This window comes from Culex pipiens, chromosome 2, assembly GCF_016801865.2.
Source record: "Culex pipiens pallens isolate TS chromosome 2, TS_CPP_V2, whole genome shotgun sequence".
In the NCBI taxonomy this organism is placed as follows: Eukaryota; Metazoa; Arthropoda; class Insecta; order Diptera; family Culicidae; genus Culex; species Culex pipiens.
This window is the reverse complement of record NC_068938.1, coordinates 49,888,389-49,914,369: the sequence shown is the minus strand read 5'-3', so window position 1 is coordinate 49,914,369 and position 25,981 is coordinate 49,888,389. Positions and strand designations below refer to the sequence as shown.

Here is a 25,981-nt window from a genome sequence, read left to right as displayed (position 1 = left end):
AAACAATAAAAAATAAGACAAAGATAAAAAAAATCGTGATTCGATTATCTAAAGATTTGAATATCCGAAGTGAAATTTTTCCGAGGCCTTCGGATAACCGAGTCTGGACTGTATTGAAAAAGCTGCTCCTCAACCCTTTCCCTACGAAAACTTGCCTACCGTTGAGTGGCCGGTGATGAGGATATCCGGTTCGTCTTCATTTATCAAAAGTGGCCCCGGCGGAGCGTTTTCAGGAGAAAAAAAGCGAAAATGACGGCCAAAAAAGCCCCAACCAAATATCGGTGTGAAATGTAGAACAGCACGCAAAAATTTAAAGAGCTTCCTGGCAGCAGTCCGTGAATGTCGAGCGCGCGTCCGTTTGGTGTCGCCAGCCACGCCAGCAAATGTCCACACGTTAACATTCCGGGGCCTAATTATGGGTTCCGCGTGACATTAAATTGAATTTCTTGGCACACTCAAGCCGCGCGCCTCTCTAATCAGGTGTGCCCGCGCTCGCGGAAGATTTTATTGACAACCCCCTTTTGCAAATGTTCACTATTTGGCGGCCCAAAATTGATTTTTGAAACTATTTAGGATGGGCCAAACTATCTCCATCGTTTTTGAAACGAGGTCGGTGCGGAGCGAGACGTGAAATTTTGCGCCAGGATATGGCTAAATAAGTGTATCAGATCACTTTTTTTTCAGCCAGGAAGTGAGATGGCGTGTACGTTAACAAGATTCCGACAGGTGATCAAGTCGGGAGATGTTGAAGCGTCTGGCGATTCTCACGGTTTTAAGGCGCCTTGCGTTGCGTGAGTGTCGCACTTTGTAAATCAGATTGAAATACGTGATAAAACGACGGATGCAGCACGTTGAGCTTGGCGCTAATTCGCAGGAAGATTATTATTGCACATTTTACGGAAACAATATTTATTATGTGCAACTTATTCATATTTGTTTGGAAAGTCTAAAAAGAATTTGACATAATTTAACTAACACTTTGAAATATACATTGCACTGTATGAAATATCGGTTTTTTCTAAAGTACTCCAGATAAATAATCGGAAGGCTGAGGCAATGTTCCCCAGCTATTTTTATTTTGTAAAACGAAGTGCTGGTTACTGAGAAAAAAGCCTATTCAAGTTTAATATTTGTGCACTTATGAGTCATAATTTTTTGATTTACATGAGACCAATGCAAATTTTATTTTATGTTTTTGTTCCCCCCTTCAAAAAATTAGGGGGTTAAAAAATAGTGACTGTAGAAAGTTTTAATGCTCACTTTATTTATTTATTTTTTTAAGGCTGGTACAAATATTTTTAAAAGTTTTTGTCACCCCCCCCCCCCCCCCCCCCTTAAAAATTGGCCAGAAAAATCAGGCGGCAAAAAAATATTTTTACAGTAAATTTCAAAATTTCAATGAAAATTCAAGTTCAAGATTTTTTAAAACTAATGATTGCAAAACAACTGAACTAGTGTAAAATGCATTTTAAAACACTTTTTTCATTTAAATGTGAAGACTATGGCTTGTTATTTAAATTTTTATATTTTTTTTATTTTTTTGCCTCCCTTGACCTCGGCCAGGGCCGAGGGACAAAACTTTTTTAAATATTTGCATCGGCCTAAACAGTTGATTGTAAACTTGTAAATTTGTTATCAGGAGTGAAATTAGGTCAGGGGAGTGAGAGTGGGTCATACAAATTTCTACAACTTTTTGCAAAAAAATCTAAACATTTTAAAACAAACTCAAACATTTCAAAATGTTTCCAGTTGAATATATTTCTATTTTCGTTAAAATTTCACAGTTTTTTGAAAAATGAAATCCCCTAATTTTTTGAACCAATTTTAAAAGCAACGAGCCAAAAATTATAAAAAAATAAATTATAATAAATTCCAGAATATGTTAAAAATATGTAATTTTACTCTTTTGAAATATTTAACATGATTTAAAAGTTATTGCATCATTTAGATTTTAATTTTGAGCCATAGTCAAGTAAGGATTAAATTTTTTTGCTGAAGCCTAATTTTGAAAAGGTTAATCAATCCATATTTAAGAACTTTTCAAACATCAGCCAAATTTAATAATTTTTTAAAAAAATAAGGAAAGATCGGAAAATTTCACAGTTGTCTCGTTTTTTAACATCGAAAATCCGACAAAATTTCTTCAAGATATTTTCTTTTGAAAAATAATTTCTAATATTTTTCAAAGTTTATGTCGCTCCCCCTTCAAAGTTGGCCTGAAAAATAAGGGGACGAATAAAATATTTTTTAGAAAAACTTCAAAATTTTAATGAAAATTAAAGTTTAACCAACTGAAAACTAGTTAAAATGCATTTTCCCGCGTTTATAATCATATTTAGCATGTTTGAACTCCTCTGAAAACATTTCAAATTTTCATGAAATACCAATGTACAGTCCCACAATCTAATCTAATCTAATCTAATCTAATCTAATCTAATCTAACACAAACGCAGCCAGTCCGATGAAAGCATGCTGGAAAGTCTTGTGATTAGATTACGCCCCAAGCACTTTTCTTGTCAATATTAATAATTGCAATACATCCGAGATCACCCGAAAATGTAATACAAAAATTAAAGCGGCCAGCCCTACTGCGTTATGTTTACCGCAGAGAGGATTCTGTGAATGGGTCACATTCCACAGAATCTACAGGGGAGGAAGGATGCGTGGACATACCGTACCAAACGCTCCGGATCAGTTAGGTATGGTGTGTTAGTGTAAATTTGACAGATAATAATATTTTAAGGGGGAAGTGGAACTGGGCAAAATGGGATTAAGTAATGGGAAAGTGAGGAAGGGGTAGGAGGGCTATTGAATTTATAGTATAATAATATAAGGGAATATAATCATTTAGCAAATAATGATGGAAAGCTCTCACCAAGAATCAGCAAATCTTAAAATCTTCGAAAGACACAGCCAGATTGAGTCCCATCCTGCAGCTCCTAAATTCTTAGGAGCCGCCATTCCGGCCGCATCAAATCAGCCAAGATTTCCTCGTCATCTCTTTTGGGGAAAAAAATTCCGTTAATACCTCGCTATTTTCAAAACTAATGATTGGAAAGCAACTGTACGCCTGTAACAAGCATTTTTAAACACTTTTTTCATCCAAATGTTGAAACCTAGGCTTGTTATTTCAATTTTTATATTTTTGCCTTCCTCACTGAGGTAAGGCTATAATCCTGCTCTAAAAATGAACTTCGTATAAAAACATCGTAGACCCACCTTGATGTATACATATCGACCCAGAATCGAAAACTGAACAAATGTTTGTGTGTATGTGTGTGTGTATGTGTGTGTGTATGTATGTATGTGACCAACAAACTAGCTCATGTTTCTCGGCACTAGCAGAACCGATTTGACCCGAACTTGTTGCATTCGACTTGGTTTAAGGTCCCATAGATCGAGTTTTATACAGATTGAAGTTTCGATAAGTAGTTCAAAAGTTATGTATAAAAATGTGTTTTCACATATATTTGGATCTCGCTTAACTGTATTTAAACTATGTCCGGGTCCATCATCCGACCCATCGTTGGTTAGGTTATCAAAAGACCTTTCCAACGAGTCCAAAACATTGAAGATCTGGCAACCCTGTCTCGAGATATGGCCACTTAAATGATATTTATATACTTTTTTGAAGCCGGATCTCACTTAAATGTATGTAAACTATGTCCGGGTCCATCATCCGACCCATCGTTGGTTAGATTATCAAAAGACCTTTCCAACGAGTCTAAATTATTGAAGATCTGGCAACCCTGTCTCGATATATCGCCCCTTAAGTGATATTGATGTACTTTTTTGAAGCCGGATCTCACTTAAATCTATGTAAACTATGTCCGGATCCACCATCCTATCTATTGTTGGTTAACTTATCAAAATACCTTTCCAATGAGTCCAAAACTTTAAAGATCTGGCAACCCTGTCTCGAGATATGGCCACTTAAGTGATATTGATGTACTTTTTTGAAGCCGGATCTCACTTAAATGTATGTAAACTATGTCCGGGTCCACCATCCGACCCATTGTTGGTTAGGTTATCAAAATACCTTTCCAACGAGTCTAAAACATTGAAGATCTGGCAACCCTGTCTCGAGATATGGCCACTTAAGTGATATTGATGTACTTTTTTGAAGCCGGATCTCACTTAAATGTATGTAAACTATGTCCGGGTCCACCATCCGACCCAACGTTGGTTAGGTTATCAAAAGACCTTTCCAACGAGTTAAAAACATTGAAGATCTGGCAACCCTGTCTCGAGATATGGCCACTTAAGTGACATTTATGTACTTTTTTGAAGCCGGATCTCACTTAAATGTATGTAAACTATGTCCGGATCCATCATCCGACCCATCGTTGGATAGGTTATCAAAAAACCTTTCCAACGAGCCCTAAACATTGAAGATCTGGCAACCCTGTCTCGAGATATGGCCACTTAAGTGAAAGCGATGTACTTTTTGGAAGCCGGATCTAAAAAATAGATGAAACTTGTGTATAGCCATTGTTGTGAGGAAAGCTCCAACCACATAGGTGGATTAAGTTAGTTTTTTTTTATTTTTTTGCCCCCCCCCCCCTTTCGACTCTGGTCAGAGCCGAGGGACATAAACTTTGAAAAATATTTGCAACGGCCTAAGATGACATTAAAAAAACAAAATTTTATCAATTTATGTTATTTGTATCTGAGCAATTATTAGTCTGATTTTATAAGGCTAAAAACAAAAGTGATAGAGAATTTACTCAGCAGTCAGATTTTTTTTTCAGAAATGGGCAAAAAAAGCACACTTATTGAAACTTGAAAATCATGGAATTTATTTGAAAACAAAATGCAAAATACTTTCCAATTGCAAATTCAAGTAACATCAATACTAAAATATTTTTTTAAGTACAATTATTATTATTTTTTCCAAGATTAAAATTTACTTTATTTTGTTTCTTTAATCGTCCTCATCAATACCTACAACTTTGCCAAAGACACCAAATCGATCAGATAATTCATTCAAAAATACAGATTTCCGAATACTTTCATACTACTGTCTTTTTTTGTATTGAACTTTATCAAATCGCCGCTAATGTGGTATCTTGTGACTCGTCTGCTGTAAAAAAAATACGACGTGTCACAAGATAGCACACAAGCGACAAAATATTAAAATAATTTTCTATTGCAGATTTGACTATACGGATGCTTCACTTTAAAAAAATGCTTATGTTTGTTTCTTCATTCTTTTTTTTAATGCTCATCAGGCCGGTACAAATTTTATTTAAAGTTTTTTCTCCCCCTTCAAATTTAGCCCGAAACATCTGGGGGCAAAAAAATATTTTTTTCAAAAAACTTCAATATTTCAATGGAAATTTAAGTACAATCAGCTGAAACCAATTTAAAATGAGTTTCCCTGCGTTCAGAATCACTTTTAGCACGTTTGAGTTGATTTAAAAATCCTTAGAATTTTAGAATTTTTTCGATGTTTAGGTTTTTTTCACTAAAATTTCTGTTTACGTCTGTTACTTTTTTGATGCAAATTCAAAAAATATAAATTAAGGAATACGTAAATTGGTAAAAACCTTTTCTGAAAAACTCCTAATCTACAACTTTTCCAAAGACACCAAGTCGATCAAAATACCTTTCAAGAAACATTTTTTTGAATAGTCACATTACAATTTTGACCAGCTCACAAAATTGCATAAAGACTTTCAGAGAAAAACTAATGATTATAGTTTCTTTTGACATGACATGGCGAATGCACGGGCTAAGTTTCAGATAAATCACATAATTATAAAGTAATGTCACTTTGCGAAACCATAGTAAATTACTCTCATGTTAAAAATAACTTCTTGGAAAAGCCTTGGCGTTACGCAACCGCACTTTTTGACAAAGGACTTTGTCTTAAAGCTCTATCTGCGGTGTCAATGCAAAATTTTTCGAAAATGTAGCGTTACCGTCGCATGCCCTCGGCGTGACATTCTGTTTCTGTTGCGTGGATGCCGTGCCAACTATTTAAGCTAAAAGTTAGCCTCTGGAGGATTTAGTGTCCATCAGACTTTCATCTAAGACAGACCTTACGTTGGGATTTTTATTGCTCACACACACACGCACACGTTGAAAGAAACAGGTGGTGAACGAACTTGAGAGGAGGTCCAAGAAGTTATTGACGGTTGCCAGAGCGGTCACCGGAATACCGAAATGATTGGGAACAAATTGGTAGAGTATCGGCCACACCCGGAGTGGCCATTGCCCTGAGGGAAGGTTCTCCCGGGAGGACATTTACGGAACCATACAGATTTGGGCAATATGGGTATCAAAATTCATGGTTTTTGATACTGGTAATGAAAATGGCCATTTTGACTGGATTGGCCACACCCGGAGTGGCCATTGCCCTGAAGGAAGGTTCTCCCGGGAGGACATTTACGGAACCATACAGATTTGGACAATATGGGTATCAAAATTCATGGTTTTTGATACTGGTAATGAAAATGGCCATTTTGACAGGATTGGCCACACCCGGAGTGGCCAGTGCCCTGAGGGAAGGTTCTCCCGGGAGGACATTTACGGAACCATACAGATTTGGGCAATATGGGTATCAAAATTCATGGTTTTTGATACTGGTAATGAAAATGGCCATTTTGACTGGATTGGCCACACCCGGAGTGGCCATTGCCCTGAGGGAAGGTTCTCCCGGGAGGACATTTACGGAACCATACAAATTGGGACAATATGGGTATCAAAATTCATGGTTTTTGATACTGGTAATGAAAATGGCCATTTTGACAGGATTGGCCACACCCGGAGTGGCCAGTGCCCTGAGGGAAGGTTCTCCCGGGAGGACATTTACGGAACCATACAGATTTGGGCAATATGGGTATCAAAATTCATGGTTTTTGATACTGGTAATGAAAATGGCCATTTTGACAGGATTGGCCACACCCGGAGTGGCCATTGCCCTGAGGGAAGGTTCTCCCGGGAGGACATTTACGGAACCATACAGATTTGGGCAATATGGGTATCAAAATTCATGGTTTTTGATACTGGTAATGAAAATGGCCATTTTGACAGGATTGGCCACACCCGGAGTGGCCATTGCCCTGAGGGAAGGTTCTCCCGGGAGGAAATTTACGGAACCATACAGATTTGGGCAATATGGGTATCAAAATTCATGGTTTTTGATACTGGTAATGAAAATGGCCATTTTGACAGGATTGGCCACACCCGGAGTGGCCATTGCCCTGATGGAAGGTTCTCCCGAGAGGAAATTTACGGAACCATACAGATTTGGGCAATATGGGTATCAAAATTCATGGTTTTTGATACTGGTAATGAAAATGGCCATTTTGACAGGATTGGCCACACCCGGAGTGGCCATTGCCCTGAGGGAAGGTTCTCCCGGAAGGACATTTACAGAAACAAAAAGGTTTGGGGAATATGGGTATCAAAATTCATGGTTTTTGATACTGGTAATGAAAATGGCCATTTTGACAGGATTGGCCACACCCGGAGTGGCCATTGCCCTAAGGGAAGGTTCTCCCGGGAGGAAATTTACGGAACCATACAGATTTGGGCAATATCGGTATCAAAATTCATGGTTTTTGATACTGGTAATGAAAATGGCCATTTTGACAGGATTGGCCACAACCGGAGTGGCCATTACCCCCAGGGAAGGTTCTCCCGGAAGGACATTTACGGAACCATACAGATTTGGGCAATATAAGTATCAAAATTCATGGGTTTTGATACTGGTAATGAAAATGGCCATTTTGACAGGATTGCCCACACCTGAAGTGATTGTACGGTAGGAACTACTTCAGAACCTTCCCCCAGGGCAATGGCCACTCTGGGTGTGGCCAATTCTGTCAAAATGGCCATTTTCAAAATTTCATTTCCTGTTTCAAAAACCATGAATTTTGATGCCCATATTGCCTCAATTTGTATGGTTCCGTAAATGTCCTCCCGAGAGAACCTTCCCTCAGGGCAATGGCCACTCCGGGTGTGGCCTGACAGAAATGGCCATTTTCATTACCAGTATCAAAACCATGAATTTTGATACCCATATTGCCCCAATTTGTTTGGTTCGATAAATGTCCCCGGTAGAACCTTCCCAGGGCCATGGCCACTCCGGGTGTGGCCAATATCCTACCAATTTGGTCCAAACTCCATTGCCCCAAATCATTCTGGTTTTCGGGTGACCGTCCTAACAATCTTCATTAGAACAGAATTCCTGCCAAGTTGGTGCACAACCTGTGTCTATCATTGTGTGGATGTGTGTTTTTGAGCAATAAAATTACCACCGTGGATCCGTCTTTGACGAAACCTCGATAGGCACTGAAATTGGTCAGAGGCTATCTGTTAACTTATATAGTTTGCATGAAATGTGGCAACAGTGGTGCAACATTCTCTCGTGACTGTTCCAAGAAAGCAGGAGACGAGGCAAAATTTGCGCCATGTTGCCGCATTTCATGCGAACTATATAAGCTAACAGATAGCCTCTGACCAATTTCAGTGCCTACCGAGGTTTCTTCAAAGACGGATCCACGGTGGTAATTGTATTGCTCAGACACACACATCCGCACATTGAAAGTCACAGGTTTTGCACCAACTTGGGAGGAATTCTGTTAAAATGAAGATTGTTAGGACGGTCACCGAGAAACCAGAATGATTTGGGGCAATGGGGTTGGGACCATACTGGAAGTATATTTGCCACAGCCTGGAGCGGCCAGTACACTGGGGAAGGTTCCACTTTAACGAACCATTTGACTTGAGGCAATATGGGTATCAAAATTCATGGTTTTTGATACTGGACATGACATTTTGCAAATGGCATCAAATTCATAACATTTTAATTATAACATAAAACTAAATTAAGTTGCTATTTCATTTCATTTTAATACAAGAGATTGAACGCTGGATAAATTTAAAGCCGATTAAATGGCCCAGCTCACACAGGTCATCCTTCAATGATCAAAGTATTCGTCGCTCACTTCGTAGCTGGGGAACCACGGGAATGAGGGTCGCGAGCCGGACAATGCTGCCGAACGTTTGCATGAAGTAGGACACGACCTGCAAGTTGGGCTGCCTTTTCAGGGCCACCGCTTCCGATGCTCATTCTCCACCGTCCATACCGCGCAATCTTGATCGGCGTATTGGTGCACTCCTGGGACGTGTAAACCAACGAATTCTCCACCGGTATCTGCATCAGTTCCAGGCAGTACACGAATCTCCAATGGCAGAGAGATGGATGTATCGTTGCTGAATTCCTCATCCGGTAACAGAGACTAGGGGGATTGTCGGTGTTAACCGTCGACTGGCGACATTGGTGAATCTCCCAGTGGTGGCTCAGGTTTCAGCTCAAGGGCAGCGTAATCGAATTGCAGTGCTGGCTTGTTTTCTCCGGCTAACCCCCTACGATGTTCAACACCCGGTCGTCGGCCTCTTCGTCTTCAGTGGCCCTGGCCAAGTCGTTGAAATCCTCGCCAAGCCAAACGTCCATGTAGTGCTTCTTGTTTTCGTCGCTGTCGGGTAGATAAGCGAGGTTGAATTCTATTTGTTGGGACCGCTCAGGTTGGATTCTTCACCTGCGGAAAATGTGGAACATCAACTGCGGCTCGTGGAACTTCAACTGCTTCTACCGCAGGCGGTGAATCTGGCCATTTCAATTGAAGAAGTGTTAATCCGGTGACCTCACCAAAGACACATGTTTATTCCTCGGTTCGTAGGAAGGTGTGGCCAATCGTGTCAAAATGAACATTTTCATTAGCAGTATCAAAAACCATGAATTTTGATACCCATAATGCCCCAATTTGTATGGTTCCATAAATGTCCTCTCGGGAGAACCTTCCCTCAGGGCCATGGCCACTCCGGGTGTGGCCAATCGTGTCAAAATGGCCATTTTCATTACCAGTCTCAAAAACCATGAATTTTGATACCCATATTGCCCCAATTTGTATGATTCCATAAATGTCCTCCCGGGAAAACCTTTCCCAGGGCACTGGCCACTTCGGGTGTTGCCAATCATGCCAAAATGGCCATTTTCATTACCAGTATCAAAAACCATGAATTTTGATACCCATATTGCCCCAATTTGTATGATTCCATAAATGTCCTCCCGGGAAAACCTTTCCCAGGGCACTGGCCACTTCGGGTGTTGCCAATCATGCCAAAATGGCCATTTTCATTACCAGTATCAAAAACCATGAATTTTGATACCCATATTGCCCAAATTTGTATGGTCCCGTAAAAGTCCTCCCGGGAGAACCTTCCCTCAGGGCCATGGCCACTCCGGGTGTGGCCAATATCCTAAAAGTTTAGTCCCAACACCATTGCCCCAAATCATTCTGGTTTTCGGGTGACCGTTCTATCTTCATTAGAACAAAATTCCTCCCAAGTTGGTGCACAACCTGTGTCTATCAATGTGTGGATGTGTGTTTCTGAGCAATAAAATAACCACCGTGGATCCGTCTTTGACGAAACCTCGTAAGGTACTGAAATTTTCTGAGGCTATCTGTTAGCTTAAATAGTTCGCATGAAATGTGGCAACATGGTGCAAATTTTGCCTTGTCTCTTGCTTTCGTGGAACTGTCACGCGGGAATGTTGCACCATGGTTGCCACATTTCATGCGAACTATTTAAGCTAACAGATAGCCTCTGACCAATTTCAGTACCTTATGAGGTTTCGTCAAAGACGAATCACGGTGGTAATTTTATTGCTCAGACACACACATCCACACATTGATAGACACAGGTTGTGCACCAACTTGGGAGGAATTCTGTTCTAATGAAGATAGAACGGTCACCCGAAAACCAGAATGGTTTGGGGCAATGGTGTTGGGACTAAACTTTTAGGATATTGGCCACACCCGGAGTGGCCATGGCCCTGAGGGAAGGTTCTCCCGGGAGGACATTTACGGAACCATACAGATTTGGGCAATATGGGTATCAAAATTTATGGTTTTTGATACTGGTAATGAAAATGGCCATTTTGACAGGATTGGCCACACCCGGAGTGGCCATTGCCCTAAGGGAAGGTTCTCCCGGGAGGACATTTACGGAACCATACAGATTTGGGCAATATGGGTATCAAAATGCATGGTTTTTTAAACTGGTAATGAAAATGATCATTTTGACAGGATTGGCCACACCCGGAGTGGCCATTGCCCTGAGGGAAGGTTCTCCCGGAAGGGACATTTACGGAACCATACAGATTTGGGCAATATGGGTATCAAAATTTATGGTTTTTGATACTGGTAATGAAAATGGCCATTTTGACAGGATTGGCCACACCCGGAGTGGCCATTGCCCTGAGGGAAGGTTCTCCCGGGAGGACATTTACGGAACCATACAGATTTGGGCAATATGGGTATCAAAATTCATGGTTTTTGATACTGGTAATGAAAATGGCCATTTTGACAGGATTGGCCACACCCGGAGTGGCCATTGCTCTGAGGGAAGGTTCTCCCGGAAGGACATTTACGGAACCATACAGATTTGGGCAATATGGGTATCAAAATTCATGGTTTTTGATACTGGTACAGAGGCGCCGACTAGTCCAAAATGTTGGGGGGGCACGGTTGTTTTCCGAAATCGTTAGGTGAGAGTGGCGATTTGATGTTTAAGTTTATTGTATATCACGAATTTTACCAATTTGAATATTACGATGTGATAAGAGTTTTTTTCATCCGGAATCCATTTTTTTTTTGAAAAAGATAATTTATTAAAACGTGATTGAGAATGTTTATTGGGGGAATTTTTTATATGTTTGGAAGGCGAATTCCTTCTAATTGGCATATTCTCACTTATTTTCCAGAAGTAACAGTCAATAATAAAAATTATCAGGTATTTAAAATTCAACAACACAAATATTCTAAAAATGAAAACAAAAGTAAAAAGCAAAAATTTAGAACTTTAGAAATTGGAAAATACACATTAAAAAACAACATTTTTTTCAAATCTGCAATTTAGAAAAAAATAACAGAAAAAAATAAATATTCCAAAATTTAAAAAAAGTTTAAAAAACCCTAGGGTTAAAAAAACTCATGGCTTAAAAATGTTAAGAAATCAAAAGTTGAAATTCAGAAATTTAAAAAATCAGAAATTTGGAAATTACAAAAAAAAACAATGTTTAAAAAAATCGAAAATTTAACATCAATTTATTTGTTCAGAATTTAAGAATTTAAGAATTTAAGAATTTAAGAATTTAAGAATTTAAGAATTTAAGAATTTAAGAATTTAAGAATTTAAGAATTTAAGAATTTAAGAATTTAAGAATTTAAGAATTTAAGAATTTAAGAATTTAAGAATTTAAGAATTTAAGAATTTAAGAATTTAAGAATTTAAGAATTTAAGAATTTAAGAATTTAAGAATTTAAGAATTTAAGAATTTAAGAATTTAAGAATTTAAGAATTTAAGAATTTAAGAATTTAAGAATTTAAGAATTTAAGAATTTAAGAATTTAACAATTTAAGAATTTAAGAATTTAAGAATTTAAGAATTTAAGAATTTAAGAATTTAAGAATTTAAGAATTTAAGAATTTAAGAATTTAAGAATTTAAGAATTTAAGAATTTAAGAATTTAAGAATTTAAGAATTTAAGAATTTAAGAATTTAAGAATTTAAGAATTTAAGAATTTAAGAATTTAAGAATTTAAGAATTTAAGAATTTAAGAATTTAAGAATTTAAGAATTTAAGAATTTAAGAATTTAAGAATTTAAGAATTTAAGAATTTAAGAATTTAAGAATTTAAGAATTTAAGAATTTAAGAATTTAAGAATTTAAGAATTTAAGAATTTAAGAATTTAAGAATTTAAGAATTTAAGAATTTAAGAATTTAAGAATTTAAGAATTTAAGAATTTAAGAATTTAAGAATTTAAGAATTTAAGAATTTAAGAATTTAAGAATTTAAGAATTTAAGAATTTAAGAATTTAAGAATTTAAGAATTTAAGAATTTAAGAATTTAAGAATTTAAGAATTTAAGAATTTAAGAATTTAAGAATTTAAGAATTTCAAAATTTAAGAATTTAAGAATTTAAGAATTTAAGAATTTAAGAATTTAAGAATTTAAGAATTTAAGAATTTAAGAATTTAAGAATTTAAGAATTTAAGAATTTAAGAATTTAAGAATTTAAGAATTTAAGAATTTAAGAATTTAAGAATTTAAGAATTTAAGAATTTAAGAATTTAAGAATTTAAGAATTTAAGAATTTAAGAATTTAAGAATTTAAGAATTTAAGAATTTAAGAATTTAAGAATTTAAGAATTTAAGAATTTAAGAATTTAAGAATTTAAGAATTTAAGAATTTAAGAATTTAAGAATTTAAGAATTTAAGAATTTAAGAATTTAAGAATTTAAGAATTTAAGAATTTAAGAATTTAAGAATTTAAGAATTTAAGAATTTAAGAATTTAAGAATTTAAGAATTTAAGAATTTAAGAATTTAAGAATTTAAGAATTTAAGAATTTAAGAATTTAAGAATTTAAGAATTTAAGAATTTAAGAATTTAAGAATTTAAGAATTTAAGAATTTAAGAATTTAAGAATTTAAGAATAACCAAAAAGATACACAAACGGTTTTTAATAAAATCAAAAAAGCATTATGACAACTTGATACGACCAAAAATTTGCAATTTTTTAAAAAGATATCAAGAAAAAAAAAATACCTAAAATTACTCAAAAAAATATCGAATTTATCAGCATTTTTTTAAATGTAAAGCTGTCATCAAATGACCATTTTGAAAAGTGTTTCAGTTCATTTTCGCTAAATCCTGATCTACAATGGCAAATCGCAGAATGTTGCGTCTGAAAACTTGATGATTGTTTTGACAAAGTTTGCGTAAGTTTGCTCTTGTATACTAAGCTTGCTGGTTTTCCTACCTAGTTAGCATAAGAGAGCGCAGTAGTATAGATGAAACGTTGTCGATTTAAAAAAAATTTTTTTTTGAGCTATTTTACAGATTCGCTTACAAGAATTCTATCCAATTCCAATTCAGTTTCAAATATTATTTTCAATTATTTCTGTGATTTTTTTTTTGTAATATTTAAAATAAGAATATTTTTTTTCTAAAATTTCTGGGGGGGCACAATGTATGGTCTGCCCCCCCTGCCCAATTTTAAGGGGGGCAAAAAGTACCGTGCCCCCCAGAGTCGGCGCCCCTGCTGGTAATGAAAATGGCCATTTGACAGGATTGGCCACACCCGGAGTGGCCATTGCCCTGAGGGAAGGTTCTCCCGAGTTTTCCGAAACATGCTTGTTTTTGCAATATTTTCGTTTTTTGGCTATTTGTTCCCACAGAGGTGCCAATTATTGAATATATTAAATTAGAATTAATTATTAAAGATTAAATAAATTGGCGAAGAATTTAAAAATATAAATAAAAATGGATTTACTTTTTAGAGTTTTGTACAAAGTTCTTTGTCATATTGGTCATGTAGAACATAACCACCTGCACCTTTTTTCCACAAAATGAACCTACCCGTTCCGATTGAACCCCCACGGTAATCAAACGATAAACCAATTTGAGGAAACAGCAACAAAAAACTGCTCACCCCTAACGACTGAGTGAACTCCGAGTGAAGTTCCGCTTAAACACAGTTCAAAAATTGTTTAAAATATGTTAGTTGTGAATTCCAATAAGATTTTTTCAACTGTGTACGTGCCATCGATGCCAACCAGCTGTGGCAGACCCTATTCGAGCGGAAAACGTCCGACCGCCAATTTCAATTTATTCGGGGCCAATCCGGATCGGTAACGACAAACTGCGTTTGCAGCCAAACTCCACCTGTAATAGCCCATCATCATGTAATAAACAATAGGTGAATTTCATGTCCGATTCGGTTCGATCCGTTTTCCGTTGGTTTTCGTTTTTGCCACCAATAAATGTTATGTATGAGAGAAGAGAGCCTAAAAATAAAATAATTTTCGCTTCGATCGTTTTGTAAACGTCGACCTCCACGGGCTACGGCCAGCTGCCCCCTCAAGTGGTGGGTATCATGTCCCTCATCACGACGGGAATCAAAGATGTACCATCTTCACCGTCCAAACCGACCAACTCGGTGGAGTTAAGGTAGGAAGCACAATTACACCTCGATATAATTACAAACACTCGCTGAGTCGCGGTCTCGTTTTGACCAGACTGCAATTATTGCATATCCGGATGGATGGACCACAGGAAAGCATTTAGCGAATCGATCAGACTGTGGCTGCGGCTGCTGCTGGCACGTGCCAAAACCGAACGGTGCCCCTAATTGGTGATTCTGAAAAGTGGGTGTTATTTCATTTACGAAAAATTAAAATTCTACAGCTCCGATGTGGAGTAGGTTACGGAGAACAGAACAGAAGGAGAATGGAGGAAAAGTATTCCATTAAATCATTTACACTTTCATCAGATGGTGTTGATTGGATGTTTGTTGGGATAAATTCTTGTTGGCACAGTTTGTAGCGATTGAGGGAAGTCCGAGATAATTCGGTTCTCTGATTCAAACTCAATGAAAGACAGCTGAAAGTTTTACCTTTATTAAAGACACATTTCAATAAAATTGCCTGAGATTTTTTCAACATAAAACATATTAATTCAATAAAGACCTCAATGCGTAAATTGCTATGCCACGCTGGGTTGAAGACTACATTTTTTAAATTGCTCACTTTCTTATCAAAACTGCATCCGATTCCGGAAGACCTGTTTCCCCCAAAACCTTAAACTAAATTTGTTCGAAAATAATCAACAGTACACCATCTCAGTAGAAAGCGACCGATCCACCGAGCCCGAACGAAAACCTTCCTGTCTGCCAAGTTCAAGATCGCCTATCATCATCAAAAGTCCAACCTCAAAGAGAGCCCCCCAAGTTAGTAATGAGCTAGCAAGTAGTTTATTAACAGATTATTTTTTTTTTCGTGGGCTCGTATTGCGTCCCGCCGAGGCCTCCCCAGAAGCTATGACGTGACGAGTGGTTATTATAAAATTTCTCTTTTTTGTTTGCGCTGATAAATCCATTCATGAGCTGGTGGTGAAGTCCGGGCGAGTGCAAAAATCAGTTGCTTGATTGCGCGAAACTGACCGCCAAATCGGTTGGCCTCTCGGTTCGCGGGTTTGAGGTTGGACCCCGCCGACCATTGAGGAGGTATTTACATAGGGAAGCTATACAACTCCACCCCCTTTGCGAGGTCCGGCGAAGCTAATCGACGCTGCTGGAGGCCCGGCCACGGCAATGACCGTGCTTGGAGCTTTAGGAGGAAGGACGGAGACCTCCAAATCGAACCTACAATTTGAACTCGGCTTTGAGCACCTCCGTGAAAGGTGTGATCGATGGACCTGTTGAAATCTGATTGAGTGGAATGATTGCACAAAGTTTTTAGTGTAAAACAGTATAGACATTATTTTTATTTTTTTAATTCTGAATTAACGAATATTATAAAATAAAAATTGTAATGTTATTCCAAAACTGTAAAAAATGTTAACAAAAATGAAATTTACTTTATTTTAGTCAAATAAATACCTTTTTTCTGATTTATGGTTCTAAAAATCACTTTAAAAATTTAAGGCGTCGAAAACAAGTTTTTAAATGTATTCTAAATAATTTACAATCAACTGTACAAGTTTTGCCATGAATATTTCTATCTACATAATTGATTTATTTTGTTGCCCTCCGATTTAAAAAAAAACAACAATTCAAAGGGGAGTCAAGACTTAAAACAATTGATCGCACCTACAGTATGGCCTATAAAAAAATGCGACATTGTTATTAGGTGGAAATCGGGTCTGTTTTGACTATTTATGATGTATTTAATATGTGTACATGTTATGTAGGTTCCAAACAAACAAATAATGCATTGATAACCTTTTTTTTAGCTATAAAAAATGTCACAGCACATTTAATCTTAAAATTCTCCAATTTGCTTCCAGCCCATGCCATATAAAGGAAAAATGATTTTTCTATGTTGATCGTTCTGAAGAGCCACCTCTGAATTTTTGTATGGATTAAAAAGTAAACTGCCTTCACGGCTACTGTTTCTGAGAGTTGTAAAAAGTGAGCTTTTTCGAAATATACCGATTCTGAAAATGCTTCAATTTTTAGGAGTTTTTGGAGCCTGCAGTGGTTTAAGGAAAAAAATGCCACAAACGATGGTAATTGACTCTAACAGATGCCCTGATATGACTTTTTACAGTATAGAGCCCTTGGGCACCCATAAGAGCCATCGACATAGGTTTTTAGTTATTAAATTATTTTGACCGAATCCCTCAAGATGATTACTCAAATGGCATATTTATAAACTTTTTTGATTGGGCGTATTTGAGTGGGACTTCAAACGATGCTTTTGACATAGGGTTGGATATTTTAAAATGCCGTTTTTTAAGATAAAAGGTATGAAATAAAGGTAAATTTTGTACCAAAAATACATCCATTATTGTAGCCCGCCAATACCCAGTTTTGGCGAACTGCAAAAAACTGTCATGAAAATATCTTCAAAACATACTAAACCAACACCATGATACATAAAAAAATCAGTTTGTTAAATACATGGAAAAATGGAACCAATTTTCTGTGAAAATATGCACATGTCGCATTTTTTTATGGGCCATACTGTACACGGATCAATTGAACTCAAAAAAGCCATCAAAGTAGAAGCTTTTCAATCGAGAAGAGTCGTGGGCAGGGGAAATGACTGTAGAAAAGTGAACTATCATTCGGTAGTTAGACAACCGATAAACGGGGATTGTGGGCAAACCTTGACCCGATGACCTATAATACTTTTGACGGAGCTGGTGTTGTGGAAGGTGAATTACCTTTAGAAGCTGGTAATTTTCGGTCAGGTAGCATCTGGGTTGAGGCAGTAGCGTGGCTTTGGAATTAGATGAGATGTGAGTTTAGCAACAATTATGACATCCTGCTTTTGCTTCAGCAACGATTCGATGTGATGTGTTGATCTCAATGTTAATTTGGGCTGAGAAAATAAACTGGTTAAACTAAAATAATGTTTTTGGTATTAATTGTACTGACGTGGTAATTGGAATTGAGAAAAAGACATAAGTTGTTATTTTCTAGCGTATCAACTGCCATTTTTTAGCATTATGACCTTAGATGCTCACTTGAAAAAAATATTTGAAAATATTTGTTTAAGGTAAAGTTGGTCCACCCTTGATCTCGAGTCGTACATTTATCCAACGAGGTGTACTAAGTTGGGTAAAATCAAATAATGCAACGACTAATTTTTTTATTCAATTCCGGAAAATTCCTTTTAAATAGGTTCCTAAAACCCTACCGTCATTTGCGGTGAATTTGGACGTATGGGCCGAATTGGGACAGCTGTTTCAGCCATGTTTCTGCACAACATTTGTATATTTGCAATCAAGCTTTCAGAAAGAACAGACACAGAACAACAAAAATAGTGCATTGTTTTCCAAATTTAAAGCAGTTAAGTGCTCTAAAAAATGCTGTTCACAATTCATGTTAATTTTAAAATAAAACGATAAATGACATGTCAGAGAACCATTCTTGATCACATTTTTTTTATTTTAATACAAAAAATAATTGTTATGTCAATATTTTGCGATGGACCAACTATAGTCCCTTGTAATTAGAGGGTGAAGAGCGGAAGTTCCCGGGAAAAATTTCCCGGGAGATCGATCATTTTTGGACCTCTCGATTACGGGAAATTTGGTCGAGACTCCCGGGAAACTTTAAACTTATAAATATGAAAGTCAAATTATATAAACAAATCAGAAAAAAACATTTAAAAATTTGAAATTGTTCAGAACATTGACAACTTCACAAAAATCTAATAACAAGTTCTAATCTAATCTAATCTAATCAGCGCAGCCAATCTTTCGAAGGGATCCTGGAGACAACACAATAGGGGGATGGCGTCGCTATTTTTAGACCACGTTTTACACTTTTTCTCATCGAAACCGACTACTTTATCGACTTCATTTTGCTGGGCGAGATAGGACGCCGTCTATTTTTAGACGATGACTCAGCACTTTTACACTCTTGCACTTAAAAAAAACCAGGTGGCAGCACGATGTAACGCCACGTCCCTATTCTGAATCGACAGGGGAGGAAGAAGCGTGGGGACAACATACCTCCATACGCTCCGAGATTTTTGGTTATGTTCGTTGGGAGCACCATGCTAAGAAGGTTTGGTACTCCGGGACCCTCTGGGATGGGACATTGTATTTCCACGAATGCCCTGGACACTATTTGCCGTGGTTATAGCGCCACAACTCGCTCTCTGCAACAGTATTCCTAATAGGGACGTGGCGTTACATCGTGCTGCCATCTGGTTTTTTTAAGCGCAAGAGTGGAAAAGTGCTGAGTCATCGTCTAAAAATAGACGGCGTCCTATCTCGCCCAGCAAAATGAAGTCGATAAAGTAGTCGGTTTCGATGAGAAAAAGTGGAAAACGTGGTCTAAAAATAGCGACGCCATCCCCCTATTCTCAGTCCACGCTCACCAAGTCGTCATGGCCTAGTGGTTAGCATTTTTGTTTACCAATCCAAATGACGGAGGATCGAACCCCGCCTCGAGTGACTTTGATTTTTCGTTCATATTCCTCATTTCAAATTTATGTGTTCTTAACTTTCTCGTTGGGGGCAGATGGGAATCGAACCCAGAACCATTTGCTTACAAAGCGAACACCATAACCAGTCAGCCACGGCACGAGATCAGAAAATAATTGTTATGTCAATATTTTGCGATGGGCCAGCTATAGTCCCTTGTAATAAGAGGGTGACGAGCGGAAGTTCCCGGGAAAATTTTGTGGACCTCTCGATTCCCGGGAAATTTGGTCGAGACTCCCGGGAAACTTTAAACTTATAAATATGAAAGTCAAATTATATAAACAAATCAGAAAAAACATTTAAAAATTCTAAATTGTTCAGAACATTGAGTGTTCAATAATCGAGATTCAAGTTCGATTTAACCAACGCTTCTATAATCCGCTTGTTAAGAAAGTGTAAATTTTAAGTTTTCAAAAATTCCAATGACTACAATTGAGTGTAGTAAAAAAAAAGTGAAAGCCAAAAGTTAATTAAAAGTATGCTTAACAGATACACCCCATTATTTCCACTTTTCAAAGACAAACTTCTTATTGACAAGTTTGTCTTTGAAAAGTTCAGGTTCGCCAAGAACGCGATTTTTTTCAAAATTAATTAAAAAATCGATTTTAAACTTTTTTGAACACACAACCCCGTTCCCTTCCCTTTTGTTTCCACGTTGTTTATGTATGGCCCCTAAAATTAGTGTCAAAATCCAAAACAGTATTAAAAAGGAATACTTTTCGAGACACATGACGAAAAGCTGATCATTTTAACACTCAAGCGGATGCTTAAAAACACTTTTATTTTTTGACAATGAAAAGATGAGAATGATAGAGTACGCAAGTGAGTTGTTTTTAAAAACAGAATTGTAAAAAATAGGTCATTTTTGTATTATGTCATTACTGTAAATCGAATGAAATCATTAGATGAAACTATTTAGAACTATTCTGAGGATCTTATTAAACGTTACTTGCACAAAGAAAAATATTTTTAAATAGAATCAAAGATGATTTGAGATCAATTCTGAGGCTCCTTAAAAATGTGTCTGGTAATTGTTTTTAAACCAACGCATTGCAACGGTTAACCAATTTAAAAGGCCAAACTGAAACGGTTAAATTTCGAAAATATAGTTTTTTTTATATTTACCGATGGTCAATGGAGAAAAAATGGAAAAGTTCGTAAAAAAATAAGACAAATTCGAAAAATTGAGCAGTGGAGATGGAGGGATATGACATATCTTTGAAAATAGATAGTAGATATTAGAATTCATGGGATGGAATCAGATCTTCTGCAGTGAAAAAGTAAGCCAATTAGTAACATGACGTATGGTTTGAAAAATTTCACGTTATCCATTAGTGAACCCCTTTCCTATAGTGGACCCTCTGAAGGGTTTTTGATGAAAAAATCAATAAAATCCCAATTTCAAGCGTGTTTTTGTCTGCAAATCTTTTTTTTTTGGCATGTCCAGCATCATTTAAAACAATGTTGATTGACATTGAATTGTACTTTTTGCCAAAATAAGCGTTTTGAGTTCGATTTCTGAAATCAGCCATGGCCACTGACATTTTCACAAAAACGCATTTCTATTTTATGATTGAATTAACTATCCAATTATTTTTTGACTGGTTATTAAACTTCAGTAAGTCGAAATAATGTAAGTTAAATTAACTATACTAAAATAAAGCGAAGAACTGCTCATTTTCAAGCAAAAATTAGGGGGGTCCAATATTGGAAAACGAAAATCTTAACTTTTCCAAAAGTGGACCCCTGTTAATTTAACCTTCGAAAATGAAGAAAACTGTCTATTTAAGCAAAAGTTTCTCTTAAACGTACAATAATTGCTTGTTGTAATCAACCTAATTGCATATTTATCAATTATGAGTATAAATATTAGGGTGGGTATGTTTTTCAAAAAGTTCTCGGATTAAGTTTTAGTATGGTTCCCCTTGTAGGGCATGCCCATAGGGACTTTCATGCCAAATATCAGCTCATTTGGTTGTAAACTGGCTGCGCGCATCAGGGTTAAAGTTTACATGGGAATTACTATGGGAAATTGGAACTTTTTGTTCAAACGCTCCTACAGGTCTGGGAAAATCACGCGCCAACTTCTGGTATGGTCAGGCCTATGGGGAATGATCTGGAGAACACTTTTCCCGAAGAGAGCATATGGATTCGTTGTCCCTAGACCTGGCGCATCGGCAAACAATCCGATGTCTCCGAAATCAACGGTTTTCCCCCAAAAAGCATCAAATTTTCCTTAGCATGCTATGAAAGCTTGATGAACACCGCGACGCCATACGTCAGCCAGCTATCACGTGGGTGAGAAACGGCTGGAATATTCAATTGCAAACCTTCTTTTAACTAGAAAGTGATCATTTCGAGTAATCTTGATATTATTTAGTCGAATTTAGAATCTTTGCGTAGCAAATTTGTATTTTTTTTGCATATGGGCTTTCTTCAATCAGCCTACGTAGCTGTCACTTATGACCCTGCCAACATAGTCAATATTCTAGAGTGTTTTTGGAAAGCCATAAAGCTCATTCGATCACCTTCTCACTGTCTACCACCAAAGACCACTCAACCACAGCTGACATTTAATTCAATTATCACCGCCGCTGCCTTTATTTCGCTTCGCGTGTTCAAAACGCTATTTTTATCAACGCTTGCTATGATTTTTCTTTGTAAGTAAACTCAACTCGACCAATTAGTTCCACCTAATGGCACCCACCACCTCACCCCCATGTGGGACTCCGTGGCGCAACGGTAGCGCGTCTGACTCCAGATCAGAAGGTTGCGTGTTCAAATCACGTCGGGGTCAATCCCAAATAAATCTTTTTTATGTCGTCGGCCTCTTTTCACACAAACAATCAAGTGGGCAGAACTAAGCGAATTATAACGAGATTTTGTTTTCGATGTTTGGTGATGAGGGCAAGGTTGAGGATCTCGCATAAATATTTTTGGCACTCTTCCAGCTCTTCGTTAACCTTGTCGGCATCTCATATGAAGAAATTATGATTATATTAAGAGCTTTAATTTCCTGCTCATTTAAATGCTTTCTTTGCCTCGACTGACCACTTGGAGGAACAAACCCAAATTTCAGCAACTTTTTCTTCATCTTCCCCCCTCTCAAAAAAGAAGCAGCAAAATTTATTGTACACGGAAGCGGTTATCTCGAGCGCAAAAAAAAACTTCAAAACTCATTCACCTGACCCCCGGTGTGATGTGTTATCTTATCTGCTTCCATTTCGGCGCGCTTTTGGAGATTGGCTCAGCCCCGGAAAGTGAGCTTCCCCAGAAAGAGAGGGGAGGAAAAAAGCCTCGACGATTGATGAATTGCAATCCGAACGAAATCGCATTCGATCTCGTGCGAGGAGGCGAAACAGTTGTTTTCGTACAATTCGACATGAGAAGCAGTGGAGGAAGAAAAAAAAACTCGATGAAATTTTTTAGTTATTCATACTACACACGCGGTGGCACACGCGCACACTATCATGCTATTCAAAAAGTTGGCGTGAGATACGCCGTTTAGGCTTATCTATCTTTAATGAGCTGTTAAACGTAGCGTAAAATGTGAATATAAATGTTCAACAAGGGTGTGTACACGGTGCGATTATCTTTTTGGGGATTTGAGAGTTTGGCATTTAAACACTTTTTTGTAAAATTAGGTCATGAATCAAGGTAATAAAATGACAAGCAAAAAAATACTCTACAGTAATTTGAAAAAAAAAAAAGTTAAACTGCTCAATGAAAATGTTAAACTTGTTTCTAGGATTTCGAAATTTTCAGTGTTTTTTTTGTATTATTTTCATTTTTTTTTATTTTCATTTTTTTTTGTGAGGTTTCAGGGGACTAAAATAGGCATCTGCGTTAAAGTTCAGAATGGTGCAAACGATTAATTAAAAAAACGTTACTTAATCCCCCTTTGGGAGGTTGGTGCCTTCCTCACATTCATAAAAAGGATACCATACACAGCCTCAAAAAAGAGTATTAAAATCACTTAAGTGCTCATAACTTTTGATATGGTTGTCAGATTTCCAATCTTTGGACTCTTTGAACTCTCTTGATTACCCATTCAGTGATAGGTCGCATGGCAGATCCGGACAACGTTTTCATAAAGATATCTAAGATGCGGCCTCTAAAAAGTGTATAAATAAAACTAAAGTGGTTATAACTATTGATAAAGTTGTCAGATCTTCAACGTTTTGAGAAGGTCTTTCAAATACCTTTCTAAAAATGTATAGCATGATGGACTTTCTTACAATCTTCCAAACTTTTGTCGGAATTGTTCGCATAACTTTTGAAGTACTTTTCTAAAATTCATAATTTATAGATAGTGACTTATGAGACTCTAAGACGCATCGAATGAGACATAAATAGCCAAAATCGGTTCAGCCAGTCTCGAGATAATCGAGAGCATAAAAAAAAACTCACACACACATTTGCTCAGAATTTGATTCTGAGTCGATATTTATACGTGAAGGTGGGTCTAGGAGGTCAAATTATGAACTTCATTTTTCGAGTGATTTTATAGCCTTTCCTCATTAAAGTGAGGAATGCAAAAAAATATATATTTTGTTAAAAAATTAAACATTTTGTCATACATAATTTTAAACACATCCCTATTCAATAAATGATCTGTTTTTGAAATCTTTTTTTAAGTTTAAAAAATGCATATGGGACATTTATGCGAACAGGGACGGTGCATTTTAGCAACAAGCAGTCCAAAAAACAAAAAAGGGAAATTTTGGGAATTTGGCAATATGGCGTCGTTTCTTTACAAACATTAGATTGTATGTGGACTAACCGAAAAATTTACTTTTTTTATAAAAACATCTATAAACATTATGTACCAATTTTAAAGTCTTGTATAATAAACAAAAACAAATCTCTTTTATCGCAATTCTATGCAAGATTATGCAACAAATCATCGTGCCTCTAGTTTTCAAATTGCTGTAGATTGATGTTATAATTTTGAAATTTGGCATAAATTTAGATAAGTTGCAAAATTCCAAACTTCAGCGTTGTGCAACAATTTCCACTGCACCCGTGTGGGAAACCGATAATGGGGTAATTCATGCGTTCCAGACTGTCAAAATTCCAAAACGTCATTGCCAATCTTCGGTTCGTTGCTTTTTTCGTGTTTGAAGTTTCGGGCTGAGACTCTGATTCCAAAGTTTTACACAAAAAACCTGTTTTAGTCCCCTGAAACATAAAAAAAAACAAAAATAGTAAAATGATTATTTTTTGGAAATCAACTTTTATAAAATTTCTTTTTATAATTTCCCATAACTCTCTTCTTATTAATAAGTGAAGACACAAACCAAAAAATGAGGGCATAACATGAAATAACAAAAACAAAGTTCATAGAAAAACGAATTTACGCAACGCATCTGAAATGGATCTTAATTTTATTTAACGTATTGTTTTATGAGATATTCTTACATTTTGTGCAAATAATAGTTTCAAAACAGTATTTTTAGTTTTTTGCGTTGCATTTTACTTTAGAGCAACTTTATTAGATTTCATCATACGATTATTTTGTGTTTACTTTTATTAGGCTACGCAGTTTTCAAGTAATAGCCAGCAATGAATATTATTTTATCGTATATATCTATCAAATTATCCATGATCTCAGTTTTTTTTTTTTCATTGTTCTCAGTTGAGATCACATTTTAATATTTGTTTTAAAACGGAATCTGAAAAAATCTGGTTTCAAATCCATTTCAGTGACCATTGAAATCTTTTAAAAAACCGGACCTACCCTGAACCATTCGGGATGAAAAACGGGCTTCACCAGAAAAAGTTTAATCATAATTAACAATTTTTTACGCAATTTAGAAAAATATGGATATGGAAAAGAAAAATAATCAATTATAGTATATCAATTTATTTCTTTATTCACATTTTTAAAATGACCAAAAAGTTCTTGTTATTTAAAACACAGAACAAAACAAACCAATGTTTAAGCACATCGGTCACAACTATCTCTAATAAACCTGAAAATGCATTCATTGTTAAGCCTTAAAAAAAACAAAAAAAACTTTCAAGCCATGGGTTAAACGAACAAACACATCAAAACATTTTGAGCTCAAAGTTCGAAGTGCAGCCATTCAGTGGCGTGGCGGAAAAATGTTTAGAAAAGCCCATGAGTACATAAGACTGCTCATAATTTATGCACTCACTCACAGGTTGAGACGGGTTGTAACATAATGAAACATGGGCAATTACAACCTCGTGGTGCCATTTAAAGGTGTATGGTTTTCGGACAATACAATTGGGTTGCATTAAACGTTGGGCCCAAAACGGCAACAGTATGTGGAAGTGGCACTTTGTGATGGAAAGAGACATCATCATCATTGCCTTTTGGGGTTATTGTTGTAAGTACTTCTTCGGGGGACTATGAGTTGTGATTTTTCTTGTACGAGGTCTAAATTTTGAATCCATTTAAAATAAAATGTGACCAATTACGATGGAA

At 36.5% G+C, this 25,981-nt stretch overlaps 1 protein-coding gene and 1 non-coding gene across 3 annotated transcripts in view; both read left to right on the top strand.

Annotated features, from left to right (window-relative positions):
- Nucleotides 1-25,981, top strand: part of LOC120415996 (uncharacterized) — a 71,879-nt gene that overhangs the window by 23,976 nt on the left and 21,922 nt on the right. The gene's annotated exons all lie outside the window — the stretch shown is intronic.
- On the top strand, nucleotides 22,253-22,324 carry Trnaw-cca (transfer RNA tryptophan (anticodon CCA)). The gene has a single exon. It is a non-coding gene; the product is annotated as a tRNA-Trp (tRNA).